Here is a 16,348-nt window from a genome sequence, read left to right as displayed (position 1 = left end):
CAGAGGGGCTGGAAAAACAAGCCGATGTTGGTCAATGGCAGAAAGAAATCGTTCACTTGTGGCCATTAATAAGACAAAAACTTAAAGAATAATGAAAAATTGTGTGTATAGTCATGTTTCCTGTATTGAATATCATTGCCAAACATGACACTATACCTTTTAAAGGTGACGAAGGCATGTGCCCGTCCTACCCCTTTGTTTTGGTCGTACGCACGTTTTACAAATGAGGGCCACTGAGACTAAGCATCAAACACCAGTACGGAAATTAAAAACTTTTCATCTTTACAGTTTGTATAATTTAAGTGACGTTATACTAATCAATATTTTCTATAAAATAAAAAATATATATACACTGTATGGATATATATATATATATATATATATATATATATATATATATATATATAATAGATAATTCTACCGATTCAAAATTTCCATGCCACTCCATTATAGACATAATACCAGCTGATCTAAGTGGGTGGCTGATCTTTAATCAATCTCCATTGCCCATTATCAGCAACCATTGATCCAATGTTCCAGAGGCACATTTTGTTTACTATCTGATACATTTAAAAAACTAATTGAGAAAACACTGGAGAATCCTTTTGCAATTATGTAAGCACATATGTATTTGAAAACTGCTGACCGGGTTAAAAAAAACAATGACCTCAGCTGGTATTCTGTCTATAGGAGTGCATGGAAATTTCTAAGTGACCCCAACTTTTGACCGGTAGTGTATATATATATATATATATATATATATATATTATATCTCTATATATATATATATTTCATTTTGTCTGTAGAATATTAGGTAATTACTGGAAATGTTTTAAACTAAAGGTATGTATTAATCCAGAAGTTTTTATCAACAAATTGGATGTCTGCTCTTGCCATGAACCTACATTATCTATAACTACAAATGTGGTGTTCTAAAACAAGAAACGATTGTAATTAGCTGTGTTTCAAATGCACCATTCTGTTTTGAATGTGTGGTTAGCAGTTTTGACAGCGGTGTGTTAGCATTTGAACTAAGTGCTGTAAATTCACAGTGTTGTCCAGGTGGTGGTTAAAGCCATGGGATAAGTGTGTAGAGCTTTGAACTTTTTGAACTGTGTTCAAGCAATGAAAAACAAACTACAGTGTTGTCCAAATGAACAGCTGCAGTGCAGACTGTAGAGTTTTGCACATTACTCCAGTTGTGCCCACTGTTGTCTAGCAATCGAAAAAAAACCTGTAAAACAATTACGCCTGCTATCATAGACCTGGATACACATATTTTCAAAACAGTTTACAGGTACTGTACACACCTACACTTAGCATGTACTAGATGTTTATTAAAATAAATAAATAACTTTACAATTTTTTTTTTCAAATACACCTTTAATTAATATCCCATGAATCAATAGCAGTTGTAAGCAACCCATACAAATAATTGAATCAGTCTGTGCACCAGTTGGCACCATGTTGTAGAGGCCACCCTGTTTTGACTTGACATTTTAGCACAGCATTCCTCCTGGACTCACGTACTGTAGCGGGAAATTACCAGAGGGGGTTTAAGTACTTTGCCAGGGGTTTATATGTCCGTCTGTGGACAGATTTTGTCACTGTAATAGTGCTGACGACCGTGCATGATGCAGTCACGGAATTTGACTGGTGTGTTTGAGATCAAAATGAAGGCAGAGTTCGAAGATGGGTGTGGTCTGAGCAAGAGCCCCAAATGTATGCGGGTAGGAAGTTGGGAAATGGCCATTGCGATTGCAAGATAGTCTCTAGTTTCTGAGAGTATTTTATGAAATGAACAAGCAAAACAGCCACTTCAAAACAATGAACAATGAACTGTGTCTTTTGTTTCTGGTGTTATCAATCTATGCATTTCAATACAAAATTCTCACTTAATGAGCAGGTTTCTAAGTTAGCGCCATTAACCTCCCAGGGAATACTCACTCCAGCTTGTGTGATCTAATTCCATCAAGTGTGGCCTTTTCCATCCCTTTTCAACAAAGCACGTGTTTGCTTGACCCTAACATAAATATTAAACCAAATTTTCAAAGAATTTCAATGTATTCAGCAAACAAGTTACTCTAATGGGCTCTAAAAAACTTGGAAATTAAATTATAACACATGGTTGTATTGATTTTATTCCTAAGCTTATAAGTGCATTGACATCAGGTGACAAATAAAAAAAACATCAACATTCAGTATCTTAATAAGGTTTGAGCCTCCAATACAGTTCATTTTCAAAATATCGACCATTGGCGCTATACTGTTTTTTAAGTTTCAAGTTTACTTCAGTTTTTTAAGCAAATGGAACAACACTTTTGATGGTGACTGGGATTTGTGGGCATGTTGAATGACTGTTGAAACACAGCCCAACACTAATATTGCAACTCGTCAAAATTTCCAAGTTTCCACAACTGTGGATATTGGATCTCAAACAGCTGGAAAAAGGCTAAAGACCAGTAAACCAGTGTAAATGTGGGCAAATTCCATGTTACCCAACTTAATAGGATACTATGATAATATTGTATTAGGAATTGTATAAGGAAAATAATACATTACACATTTAAATAAAAATATTGTAAATTAGTATTTGCATGTATGTTAAATAACAGACATGTCCAGGCTGTAAACAACTTATTTGTATTTTATGCCGGGCCTCCATCATTTACACCTTGCTGTGTTTTGTTTTGGTCTATTTCATCTCATCTATTTGCCTGTGATTGCTGACCAACTGAATGCAAGCACCTGGCAAATATAACATGGGCACATTATATTTCCAGATTTAACAGGTTAATGGGGATTACATAAACACACCATTAAAAAAGTGACTGGCAAGCTGTGGATTTTGCACTAGTAAGTGATGCACAGGATGCACTGGTCAAGTCTGCACCATTTGAGCAACAGAAGGTAATTTAACTTATTGGTTGACCTAAGAACAGAAGTCATGCTTGAGAGATAAAGAATTGCCTGCAAAATTTGAATGGTGTTTATTGGAGTATCCCAAACTAAGAAATTGGTGCGAATAATTTCTTCATAGAGTGTCTTTATTCCCATAGAGCCTTGAGCCTGTCAGAAAAGTTTTGTTTTTCTTTGTGAGGTAACCGAAAGGAAGTACAGTACAGCAGTGCTATCCCTTTCATGCCAAGGACTTGTGTTCGGTATCATTCTTTGAAACTATTTTTGTGCGAGTACATTTTGATATAGAACTACTGTCTTTTGTGAAGTTGCACTTGCTACGTGTTTGATAAGGCCTACCTGATAAGTAACTGATAACCCATAGTGTTTCTCATTATTAATCATTTAGTCAGCTTGCAGTGTGTTTTGTATAGGTTAGTTGTACCAGTAATATCTAGGTATGTATGTTGACCTGTTGGCCTTTGCGTTTCAGAAACTTGTATATGAGAGTAAGGTTTGGGTACTGTTCACTTTTTTTCCGGTACTTGGAATTTAGTTACAGTACCCAATGGTACTTTTCCTCTGTAATAACAAAAAAATAATTGTAGTTGTAAAAATTATTCCAAACCTATTTATCCTATTTATTTATAACATTTTGTTATTTATTTAGAACAGTTTACACTTGACACAAAAATAAAACACCTCCCTCTCCCCTCCTCAACCCCCGTCCCTACAAATGATCAAATAACTATTAATTTCTTACACTGCACTGTAGGGGTGGAACAGTTCATGTATTCATATTGAACCAAAACGTATGGGTTTCACAGTTCGGCACATGAATTTACACGGGAATACACAGTATAAAAATAAACAAAACTTGAGTGCAAATTAACTAATGTAATGCGGAACTACTGAAATGCGAACTACTGTTGGATAAGTGGGTTCTTCAGGGACACCTAATCTGTAGCCCCGCCTTAGCTCAGAAGCTCGGCGCGCCATTTGTAGCCGAGCTCCGCCTATGCATGCAGTTGTAGTGAGTCAGGGATAGCAGCACAAAGAGTTGTTAACTTAGTGACTTTTCAGACCCCCCTAGTGAGTTTTTTTTTATTAAAGCGACTGGCGACATACTTCAGCTTTCTGTAGAAAAGACGCCTGTATTGTCCAGCGAGCACGCTGGACAATACTCTACTCTATACTCTTTACTGTGACTAAAGAGCAGCCCCTTCCCTCTCTGCCCTCTCCTCACTGCGCGGGCAGGTAAAAGGGGAGGGAGGACAGGGTGCGGGGCCGTTGTAGGAACTACAGACAGCGGGACGCACCGGGAGAAAGACGCCGCTTAGCTGGCCTGGCCCAGGGCAATATACAGTATACTATAAAGGCAGTATATACTATTTAATACTTATTAGCTTTAGCCAGGCAGGCAGCAGCTTTCAGCTGTTAAAAATGTCCCGGAGACGTGATAACGTTCCAGTAATCAGGTAATTTATTTTGTCTCGGCAGAGAACAGAGATGCTGTGTTTTATAGCTGATTGTCTCATTTTGTTTACAAGTTACAAATGGAGTCTGGAGATTATGTGGGGTAATTAATGTTTACTGTTTACATCTTACACATTTCAGGCTTTTTACATCTAGCTCAATGGAGAGACTATATGACACTAGGTACAGCCTGAGACATAAAAAAAAAGAAAAATTGCCTTCTGCTTTTGTTTTGCTTTCCCCTCCAGTGTACCAAACTTGTACCGAACCATGATGTCTTAACCGAGGTATGAACCGAACCGTGACTTCTGTGTACAGTTTATTCTTGTATTTGTATCTTATTCCATGTTTGTGTTTTCTATCTGATTTTACATTGCTTTTTAAGGTTTTATCTAAAGCGTTTTGAAGTGCCTTGTTGCTAAAATGTGCTATAAAAATAAAGTTGCCTTGCCTTTCTCTACCCCAGCCTGTCAGTCAGTCAACAAGGCAAGTGTAACCACACTTGCAATCGCTTTACCGGCATTGCTGTGACTCACTGTGACTTTAACAAACTGTGTCGGAGCTCCGCTCCCTGTCAACATGCAGGGAGGAAAGATATGCTCATGCTTATGCATTCGCTGGTACCGAAACTTGGACAGCTTGATTTAACGTGAATCTTCCCTCTGTGGTATCGACGCAAATCGGTCGGTACCCAAAAAAGTACAGAGTTTGGTACCCAGCCCTATAGAAAGTCTTTATGAGTACAATGTGGTCCCATATGGAAATGGACCACACATGCAGCATAACTATACTTTGAAGCTGCAGATTGTTTGTCTTGAATTCTTCTGGGACAACTAAGCAGACGCAGTTGTGTTTGAGGACTTTTATGCCACCTTTCAGTATACAGTGCCTTCTCCAAACAGGCCAGCCAAAACCAGACCGTCATGAGTGTTGTCACTTTACATGCAGATTGGCAGCAAAAATCCCCCCCCATTAAATCCTGTATCGACCTTGAAGAGTGCACCACATCTACAATCCTCAGCTATAAATTAACAGTCAAAAATTTACCTTTTTTTAATTTGTTTTGTTTATTATCTGTTTTGTGTCACATATTTCATCTCTCAGTAGCCTTAACTTTTTATGAGTTTTTTTCCACAACTCATCCCAGCAGGATGCAATTGTAGATTAGATTTTCCGTTTACTGTCCCTGTGGTGATTTTTGTTAGACAACAGCTTACAAATCATTAGTTATGGTATCCTCTGTAAAAACAGTAGTTAATCAGTTGCCGGAAGGCTTTGACTGTCTTGATGTCAAAAACAGAAGTCAGTCATTCTGCTTTGAAGGAAGACCTACTTGCTCCATTTGCCTCCATGTTTTGATTACTTCTCCATGTGTGAAGAGGAAGTCTTTGACTGAACATGGGAAGGATTCCACGCAGCGCAGTAAGACCTCATTACACACTAGTGTCATCTATTACAACTCTACCTTCAGGAGGATGGTAAAGTCACCACAAAACTCAACGTACATCTTTTAAATGATCTGGATTGAGGCCAATTTATTGTAGTGCAGAATTACTACCCAAACTGTCACCTGAGGGATTTATTCTCTTCCTGAGCTGCTATCCAGCCATTCTACTTCATAGACAGGCAAAGACGAAAGCCCACTTTAAAGGAAGGTGGAAAAAGAGTAGCAAAGGACTGAGGCCAAGCGGGTGGTTGTGGTTTGCTAAAATTGCAGACTAAAGCATATCTTCAAATCAAGGAGCCCAGAGGATGGAAGAGGAATCCTCCTAGTGTTATTGTTTCCCATGTTCTTCCACCCACAGTAATATTTTCTGGATGAAAGCATGCTCCTTGCCCTTACTCCAAAGACCCCAATTTCACAGGAGAAAACCAAAGGAACCACAGTACGGGAATTGCTTTTTCCACTGCACATGAGATAATGTGTTGCAAACTATGTTATGCCTGGGTTCAGCTGCCAAACTAGACCATTATTTCCATTTTTCCTAGGTCTGTTATTAAGAGAACCAATGTCTGTTTGAGACTTAAATAATAGTTTCACATCATGAAGCTGTCAGAAATGAGCTATTGAGGGAGGGACATCCTCCTATAGTTTATTAGATTCAACAGCTTGTAGTGACGTAATGTGAAAGTTTTATAGCTAGTAGTGATTGCATGCTCTGGACCGTTTATAAAGGTCTTATACCTTAAGTCTTATGGCGTGGAGAAATCTGGCTACAAAATGTTTACTGCTATAACCTAAACATGGCTTAATTGGAGCAGTGAGCCATTTCCTGAACCACATCAGAAAACGAGACAAGCTTAATAACCCCACACTTCTCAACAAACATATGTATACACTTAGTATCCTCTGAGTGCAGGCTGCTTTCAGAGGCCAGTGTTGAGCTCATGATTTGGCCGGGTGTCTGTTAGCTCTTTGTACTGTACGGTCAGACTACAACAGACAACCGGTCCTGCGCTCCTTCTTTGGACACCAGCAATCTTTATGTGTTTAGTTTGGAAACTTACCTTGGAAACGTTTCTGAACATGTAACCTCAGTCATTTAGTTCTTCCGCTTCTTCGGTTGCTATGAAAGACTCAGATCTTGTTTTGGTTAGAGCATTTGAACTGCACAGACATGACGCATGGACAAAGCTTTGTGTCATATGTCTACACTAGTAGTTGATCATTGGGCCCCACTTGAACTTAAGGCCTGGGAAACCTATCCTGATTGTCCCCCACCCTCCCTGTGGCAGCCCCAGGCCAATGCACGTTCATCAGAGTGAGACATAATGTGAAACTGTGGTCACTGCTCACTATTGAAATGTTACCCTTGTGCAACTGGCTCCCTGCTGATGAATATGTACAATGCACACGTTCTAGTGCCAAGTGTTTAATTTCCTCCAAGTCGCAGAGCACACAGTCATAATTATTGTTCATTTGACAGATCGTTGTAAATGTCACATGTCATTGCAGTGGACTTGATGTGGGGACATAAAAGGTGAAACTATTGAAAAGTTACATTCATCCAGCAACAGCAATCAAAGTACATGTTTTATTAGTTTCCCTTCCCAAAACTGTAAGCCAGTTTATCTTTGGAACAATAGGGTGTCTGTCAATTGAATTTACTCATGAGTCAATTCTTTATAACATTAGCTGTTTCTCCAGAGCAATGCGGACAGTTTCTGTTCCAAGAGCTCGGTTCTTGTGCCCCTGCCTGGATGATCTTAAGATAGCAGTTTGCTTAGTATTCACTAAAAAACTATTGTTCTGCACAGTTATAGCACACTGCTGTAGTCAGACAGTTAATGAAACATAAGCTCTCATTTGCACTGCTGTTTATAGAAGATGGCATACTTGATTACAGCCCTATTTGTAGCTAAGAAGATCACCATATATTATTGGGTTACTCCATTACAGAAACAGAAACTGGAGAGCTGTTGCCTTTAAGATTATTTTAAATGCTGAGGATTATGCTTGTATTATGTTACCTCTCCGTCTAAATACCTTTAAATTGAAAGAGAAGAAACACAGTTACCTAATGTTTGTTGGTCATAGATTCCATGTACTTTAAGCCAATATTTAGTCTTGACAATTTTGCCAATATTTAAAGTCAGCTATTTCCACTGGCCAGGCGAAGCATTGCCTTTAATAAAACAGAGCCCCAGACAGACATTCTTACACTAGTCTGTCCAGTCAACGTTCCCAGCTGATGTAAACTCTGTGTGTTACAGTGTGAGTGTTGTGTCAGCACATAAGCTTGAATTTTTATTATCAGTGTGATTAGGCTTAGGGCTAGTTATGATAATTTACTGACTCTGGATGAATTCCAAAGTCTGCATCCTCTCTGTTTATGTCTATATATTGCACAGGTAATGTTGGACATGTGTCATTAAACTTTACAGCAAGGTCCTACTCTGACTGAATATCCCCATTGTGACAAATAAATTATTATCCACTGTATTATAGCTGCCTCACAAAACCGCCGTCGGTGTATTTACAGGCACTTAAATGAGTTATTGCTAGCTTTCTGCGGTAACCTGATTAACTAAACAGTCTTAAACATAGTTTTCAGTTTTGTCCTTTACGGTAAGGACCCAGGCACACCAAGCTGACCTTCAGGCCTATGTATGCTAACCATCACTTGTAGCTTTTTCCATTGTGTACAGCACCATTGGCTTTAGATGGCCAGTGTCAGTGGCTGTTGAACCAGTTCAGCATGTTGAGTTGGAGTCTGTAGCTGAGGGAGAACTGTTTGAACTGTTTATCCAAATTAATCTGTAATTTCATCCCTCTAGTTGAATGTTTCCTTTATTTTTGCATGCACCTCTTCTTCCTCCACAAGCAAACCACCATGTGCTGACTCCACCAGTGCAAAGCAAAGCAAACCTTGGGAAGGAAGCTTTGTAGACACACTCAGGGCAGAAGAAAAACACTGCTCGTTGTGGAAAAGAAACTACTGTTCCCTAACACTACATATTTTGCTAAAAACATAATTCAATCTATCTTTTGATGTACGAGTGAATTTATTTTTGAACTTCAATTTAAGTCAGTAACGCTAAGTGAAGGACAGTGTTCTCTATAGAAGAAGGGCTCCTCAAGTTTTGCTCCGTGCTTCGTGGCTACCCTTGCAGTAGGTTGCAAATATATAAAAATAGTTTTGTCAAAGTATGAAAAGTGCTTAGAGGTCCAATGTGTGGGAATTTATGCCATCTAGCTTTGAGATCATATATCATAATCAACTCTCTCGCGCCACGCAGTTCAAATTACATGTTACAGCTACGGAGGCCTTCACACTTCAAAAAGCTCTTTTCAATATCCTTTTCCTTTTTCTGAGCAAAATAGAAGACCATTCCTGAAATTGGGATTTTGAATGTGTGTGGTCCTCAATGTTTACTTCTCTAAACTTGCCGGGGCCAAGAAGCAACAATACCAATTAGCAGCATTAGCAGCACCTGTGAGTTTATAATGTGACAGCAAAAATGTGAAAGGCTGAGCAGTATATCCTGTATGTCCTTTACGTGCTGACGTATTTCAAGATGCCGCATGAATATAAAGCGTTTACCCCAGTTCATGCGAATAGAAATGTAAAATTTCTAGCCAATAGGAATACTTGGAAATGATGGTGGTAGTAAATATTCATGAAAAAGGACAAGTTGGGAATGGGCAACACAGATTTTGATAATAAACAACTAAAAACGTTACACACTGGACCTTAAATGTTCAAAGAAGTGGAAAGTTGATAGCAATTATTAAAGGCTGATCCCAGAAAGGTTGTTCTGTGCCATAGTGATTTTAGTTCTTTCTTTATTACTTTTTTTATGACAAAAGTGAACCAAAAAACATAATGTATTTTGGAGGAATCATCGTTCAGAGTGATTCTTGCATTCATATTCTCCCTATTCTTTTGACTCTATTTAAGAGCCTCAATGCTTTCAGATCAGCTCACTTTCCTATGCACCAAAATTGTCTGCAGTTGCTAACCTTTTAGCTACTGATTGCCATAAAGTCAGCCTGTAGGGATTATAATGGAGAGTTTAGGTTTAAGATGTGAGTATTTATACTTGAGTAGTATAAGTTGTTACAACCTATTCCCCCTATCCTTGAGGCTGCCACAGGGGGTCCCAGACAACAGGTTTGAACCAACGCACTAACAATGAAAGCCGGTGAGCTGATGGAAAAGTCATCTCCACTGAGACAGATTTTATTGCTTTCCAAGCCTTCTGTCCCCTATGAGGTCATTTTGGAGGAATGTCCCAGAGAGTAAAGTAAAAGTCAGGTCGGAGTACTTGACCTGTTTTGTTTTTCTCATGCTCAAAACTAACTAGCATGGAGCTTGTAAAAGAACAGAGGCTTGTGTCACGGTGAATATCAAATGACGGTAGAAGACCTAGTTTCAGGGACGCCTTCATTGCAAAAGTGAATAGTAATCAGTGTAGTAAAATTGAGTCATAGACTTGTAGGGGAAAGTACAGTCAGCCTTGGCAAAAAAAGTTCTGTATCAGGTTTTACTGACTGAACTTTGTCAGCCAGTTTTCATGATGCTTTGTGAAGTATAACAGTTTGGCTTTGGGCTAATTTGTCTGTAATATTTAGTTTACAAGTTAGTTTTGTTCTCAGTAACGAGTAAAATGGCAAACTGTGTTGCTCTGGATCCTCGTTAGAAGAGTGGTCCGCTTTCACTGAACTGGCTGAACGTAGGTCAGGTTTTGAGATAGATTTTGATAATCAAGTAATTGTTTAAGTAACTTTCTAAGCAAAATTCAAAGTGGTTCCCGCTTCTCAAATGTGAATTCTTGCTAGTTTATTTACAGTTTTCCTGAATTGCTAAAACTCTAAAACCCATTTGTTGAATCAGTCACTCTTCTTGCAAAACTTTAAACAAATTCTCACTCGCTAAAACACATTTCACACTGTAATGCACTTGTGTTGCAAAATAGTTAACAAAGGGAGCAAAAGTTAAACACAACAACAACACAGTTGATATTGTTTACACACGATGCAGACTGATCTCATGAAATGGCGTGTGTATGACACGCTAATTTGTATGCCATTATTGGCATGTTATCAAGCTGCATACTCACTTTTTAGCATGTTTATCAAAGCTGTTTGGCCTCCATTGACTTACATTACCTTGCGATAGCGTGTGAATGTACGCCGTAGCATGTAGTGTGAAAGTCTGTGTAGGGTGGTTGGTCGGGGTGGTAGATGGGTAAAACACAGGACTTTCACACAGGAGACTGGGGATCATGTCCCGCATTTCACGTTCCCTAAACTCAACCGTCAGTTGTTGTTTTTTTTTTATTAAAGCCAACCTTGTTCTTCATTTCCTAAACCCAACCTGCGTGTCACGTTTCCTAAACTCATGTGTTGCTTTCTTCTTGTGATAACAAGGCAAGTGGCGTATGTTTACACCCCCTGTATATACACGCAGATAGCTCAAAATGCGTACAGATATCACGCCACTTGGCTTAAGAAAGTTGGCGGGTATGTTTACACAAAGTCATGTCATGTTGCACAATAATTCAAAATTGTTCACACATTTTGACTGAGGTGATCATACCAATTGTTGAGAATATGAACCAGTTCAGAGTGTACAGGTGGCACAAGGTCTGATGTTGCGGTTTCAGAATATTTTTTAGTGTAATGGCATATGCTTTTCATTTAGTTTTCTTTTTTCTTTGGCCTTTTACAGTTGGATTACTGCATTGTTCTACAAGTGCCTACAGTAATAAACAGACATTCAATAATGTAGTACTTGCCCTACTTGGAGTGAACAACATATTCACTGTACAAGTTGATATACTTTTTGTTTTCATGCAAAATGTGTTTACTGTATAAAATAACCATTTCTTTCTGTAACTACATGCCCTGGACACAGCATGAACCTTCATTACACAGCCATGTCCAATGAATGCTCTGCAGTGTTTTATTGACTGGCTGTGTGTATGATCTGAAAGTATTGTTTGATTTTGCCAGCAGAGTCAGGTGTTTTGTGAATATATTTTAAGAATTTGGTTTTGAGAAAATGGATGAGGGTTTCAAGAAATGTGTCTTAGCAGTCGAGAAAAACTGTAATCTTGTGTGTGCGATTGTAAATTGAATATCTTTAGGTTTTGGACTGTTGGTCAGACAAAACAAGACATTTGAAGATGTCACATTTGGCATTAGGAAATTGTGACAGGCATTATTTTGTACGTTTTGGACAGAAATTTGTCAAGACTTCCTAATTCAGTCATTTTTAGCTAAGCCACTTGCAAGTCGTTTGCATAAATGTTTTCAGGTTTGGATGTATTTTCAGAATTGTTTTTTTTTCTATGACGTCAAGTATATATATCCAGTAAGTCCCCACAAGGCATCAATAGATGGATTTTCTAGCCAATCTTAGAGTTGTTATTAGTTAAATATAACTCTGATGAGACCATTTGTTATTCTTCACAGTTTTTCTGAAACAATATATTCACCAATAGTAAGTAAGTTAAAAAGGAAAAGCATGTTCATGAATCAGCATTCTGTTGTGCTCTGTAAAGTACTCCTTAGTGCTGTTGGAGTGGTGAGTTGTGATCATAGGTGATCATCATATCTTAAAGGTGAATTGTAGAGTATACCCAGCAAGGAGAAGAAGAGGATGCCTGACTGATTTTCTTATAATTTTCTTATAACAGTGTTTATACCCAACCTGGTAAAGTAGTTTGTATTATTACAAAGGAGGAGGTGGTTTTGAGTTTAGGGCGTTACATTTTCCTTCCAGCCTGTGTCTGCCAGGTGGCTAAATGAAGCTTACAGAGTCTCAATGTGCTAATGCTTAGCTAGTGCTAGAGCTTTATGTTTCCCTAAACCAGAGATGCCCAAGTTATTCATATGAAGAATACCGTAATTCTTGAAATTCTTTGTGGATAAAACTTAGGGATGTAAATTAATAGGGAAGTTTAACAGCACTGTGCTTTACATTTTGGTAACACTTAGAATTCTACGGCAGTTTAAAAATACTAAGAGGAGAATAAGCACAAGCATGTCAAATGCAATGGCGGGCCAAAACAAAGGGAGCAGCTTGGCCGATAGCCCTGTCCTAAACCTACCACTATATTGCCCTCAGTAATCAACTGTATGCCCTAAACATACACTGCAGCTTGTTTCTGTTGCTGTTTTGGAAGAATGCTGCTGAACCAAATATTAGATTTTATCAGTAGACATGAACAGTCTGGTAGATCAAACACTAGTCATGCCAAATGTTCCATTATTGTTGAGTTGTGAGTCACTTCAGTGTTTGATCCACGAGAAAATTGGTGGTTATACTGGGATTGTGCAAAGTCTTTCTATATGCGTAAGAAGATAAATGCTTTGTGTTTGGCTGAAAAAAAAGCATGCAAACACAACATTGTCCAACATAGAGCTTCTCTGTTTTTAATAGATGTTCTGGTGCTTACAACTGGTGAGCTGACCTTGACATATGATAGTTGATGAAAGGTTCTAGGCACAAGCTATATTAACTAGTTCTTTAAAGTATAAAATTCCAACATCATTACCCACTTGTCTTGATTTATTACTGACAGCTGACTTTCATCTATCATTCTTTTATCCATTCTTTTTTTAGTTGGTTCATCTCTGGGGTCACTAAGTGTGCCAGTACGTGATATTACGAAGAACAAAGAAATAACAAGGCAGTTACAGTGTGCTGCTATAGACTGTAGTATTTCACAAACACACTTTAATGTCTCATACTAAAGTCGGGGGCATTTTGATGGCCCTGTCCCTGTTGTAAAATGTGGAGAGGACAAGCTAAATATAAGTGTGAATTGGATTTCAAGATGCATGAAATGGTCAGTGCTGGGAGGAAAGCCAGAGCGCACACTGTAGTCATGCTCCACCGTGTGTCCCGGGGCACTGGCTGTGATGGATGGTTGTCGGCCCCCTCCAGTACCACCCCATTTCCTGGGGCCACACTGCTGGAGGTCACGTCTCTCTGGAAGTCAGCCACCAGCGCACTCAGTTCCAGGAAGAAAAACTCTGATCCAATACATGCTAGACACTCATAAACTGTCAAATGGAGCCAAAGCAGAAAATGTTGGACTGGCGATAAAATGAAGGTTCTGCCAAGACAAACAGTGCTCATAGCGTGGGATGGTGTCTTTTAGGAAACCAAATGTCTTCTGCTAAAAAATTATACTGCACACTGACTGACTGACTCTTAGAAGTGGCAGGACATGTCTTTATTGGAGTATTTCAGTTTAATTGTAAAGACCCATTCTTTTCTTGTGAGGTAATCCTATGTTTGCAAGGGGGGGGTGTATACAGTGATGTCACCCTGCAATTAACTCTATGTTCACTTCTCAGATTTGTTTGATCTGTGTAGTGTCTGACTTCTTATCAGAGGCAGGAAATCAGTTACCGCTACAACTGTTGCTGCTTAAGTAGAGTTCTTGAAGAGTTCTTAGATCAGCTACAATTACTGCAAGATGTTTTATCAGTTCTTTCTTTTGGAAATAAGAAAACCTGCCATAAATGATTTAAAAGTGTTGTTGAAATTGTCTAAAATGTAGCAATCCATTGGTGAGAGTTGATTTTTTTTCCTCTACAGAGTCAAATCATTACGCAACAGGTCATTCAATGTCCTGACCTCACAGTTACTCCATAGCCGCTGCGTGGGAGGATCAACACACTTGCAGGGCTGTTTTTGGCTTTCCCTTTACCTCTGTGTTGCAAAACTATTTATGACCATGATATTTCCATCTCATCCCATTCCAGGCATGTGAATGAAGTGTCATGAGTGTTGCCAGTTGCGACTTGCTGGCTTTGATTGTACTAAAGGTATTTGTGTATTAAAGTGTATCTTGAAGTTGAGGAACACAAGTCATGTAAACGTCTGCAGATTAGAGAACAGCTGTAGAAAAACACTCAACGAACAACTTGAACTTTAAAAAGTCCTTTTACAACCGTGTGATTACAGACAGGGGCTAGCGGGGCATCTGGTTGAAAACAGGAAACACAAGTGTGGTTTGGTGTCCCTGTTTTTAAGTTTCGTGCATGGCTTCCACCACCGTGTCCCTGCTCTACACACATGGTCTATTGTATATAAGAATCCATCATATATTTGTATAGTATTTTCAAACCTTTCCTTGATTTATATTCTTAATTCTTAGATATTACATTTCTGCAACACAGAAACCACTTAATAGTTTTGATAGGGGGGAAATGATATACAGACGCAACCTAATTTTATTTTAACTTATGGTGTAGTAATGTCACTATTTGCCACATTGGTTGTTTTTTTGGATAGCCTAAGGCACTCTAGCTTCGGCATGAGAAATGAAATTGGTTACCACCAATCCTACACAGCATGGGTTGTGTCTGAGAGTAATCACTGGAGCAGGATTGACAATTACCTGTCCAACAGTGCAGTAAATCTTAGCAGAGTTATTAGAGAACACTGTGTGTCTGGAAAATTGGAGGCTTTGGCCTCACTAATGGAGCAGACATACACTATCCTGAAGGGGCAGCAAACTTGCATGCTCAGTCAAATGTTCAGCATGGTCGTGGAGGGCAAAGTTGCAGATTTGCTGATTCAATAGAATTTGAGTGTGTGTTTCTGAATAGATTGAATATTCTCTTTCTATTGAGCTCTTTGTTGTTCTCTACCACCTCCTATAGGATACATCTGGTTCTTTAGATGCTAAATTCTCCACTGTGTGTGCAGTCTGGATAATGAGCAGGTAGCATACAGGAGGTTTTTTGCTGAAAACAGCTGCAGGCTGTTGAATGAACCAATTATTGATTATCAGGCTGTTGAATGACTCAGTCTTCTGACAATTTCTACTCGCAATCAAATCACTGTTTGCATTACACTGTGAATGTTTGCATTTGTTCAATGCATATGCTTTTTATAATGCTTTTAACGTCTTGCTGCTGCATGCAATTTTATACTTAAATCTTTTAAAAATATTGTGTGTATGTTGTGTACATTTTTATATTGTGGGAAACGTTGCAACTTAAGAATTTCATAGCATGGTGTAAAATCTGTGCATATGACAAATAAATATCTTGAATCTTGAATCTAGAAGCTTTAACTGCTTTAGTTCTATTTAGCATCATGTATTTCATATTTCATCTATTTAATGTATTTCTCAGTTTGCAGTTTAATAATGAATTATGCATGCTGGGTTCATAGTTCAGTATTTGCATTTACCTACTGCTTCCAGTATGCTATGATTGACTTTTTAAAGATTATATCATAGTTTTTATTCATTTGAGCCTGGAAAGTAATTTTTCCTGGAAGAAATGTGTGTGAGGAACAAGCAAATCCGGCATCTGCAGTTGTGCCTGGGCTGATGGGAATGATATTAACCGCAGAATCGAACCCAAAACAGTAGCTTTAAGACTTTTTATGGAATGCAACCAAAGAACTGTGCAGGCTCTCTCTTTTTCAGCATGTGGTAGTCCTTTTACCTCTTTCCATCCGTAGCTACAAAATGGTAGGATTTGATACAAGTCCCCCCC

The 16,348-nt window shown here is 38.6% G+C and overlaps 1 long non-coding RNA gene across 1 annotated transcript in view; it reads left to right on the top strand.

Moving 5' to 3' along the window:
• Nucleotides 1-9,560, top strand: part of LOC116690007 (uncharacterized) — a 14,485-nt gene extending 4,925 nt beyond the window's left edge. The window contains exon 3 of the long non-coding RNA XR_004332130.1: nt 9,040-9,560. This is a non-coding gene — a long non-coding RNA (uncharacterized LOC116690007). The remainder of the gene's footprint in view (nt 1-9,039) is intronic.
• Nucleotides 9,561-16,348: the final 6,788 nt, after the last annotated feature.

Source organism: Etheostoma spectabile, chromosome 5 (genome assembly GCF_008692095.1).
Source record: "Etheostoma spectabile isolate EspeVRDwgs_2016 chromosome 5, UIUC_Espe_1.0, whole genome shotgun sequence".
Taxonomy (NCBI): domain Eukaryota; kingdom Metazoa; phylum Chordata; class Actinopteri; order Perciformes; family Percidae; genus Etheostoma; species Etheostoma spectabile.
Note: the sequence above shows the minus strand (reverse complement) of the source record. Positions and strands in the feature narration are given on the sequence as shown.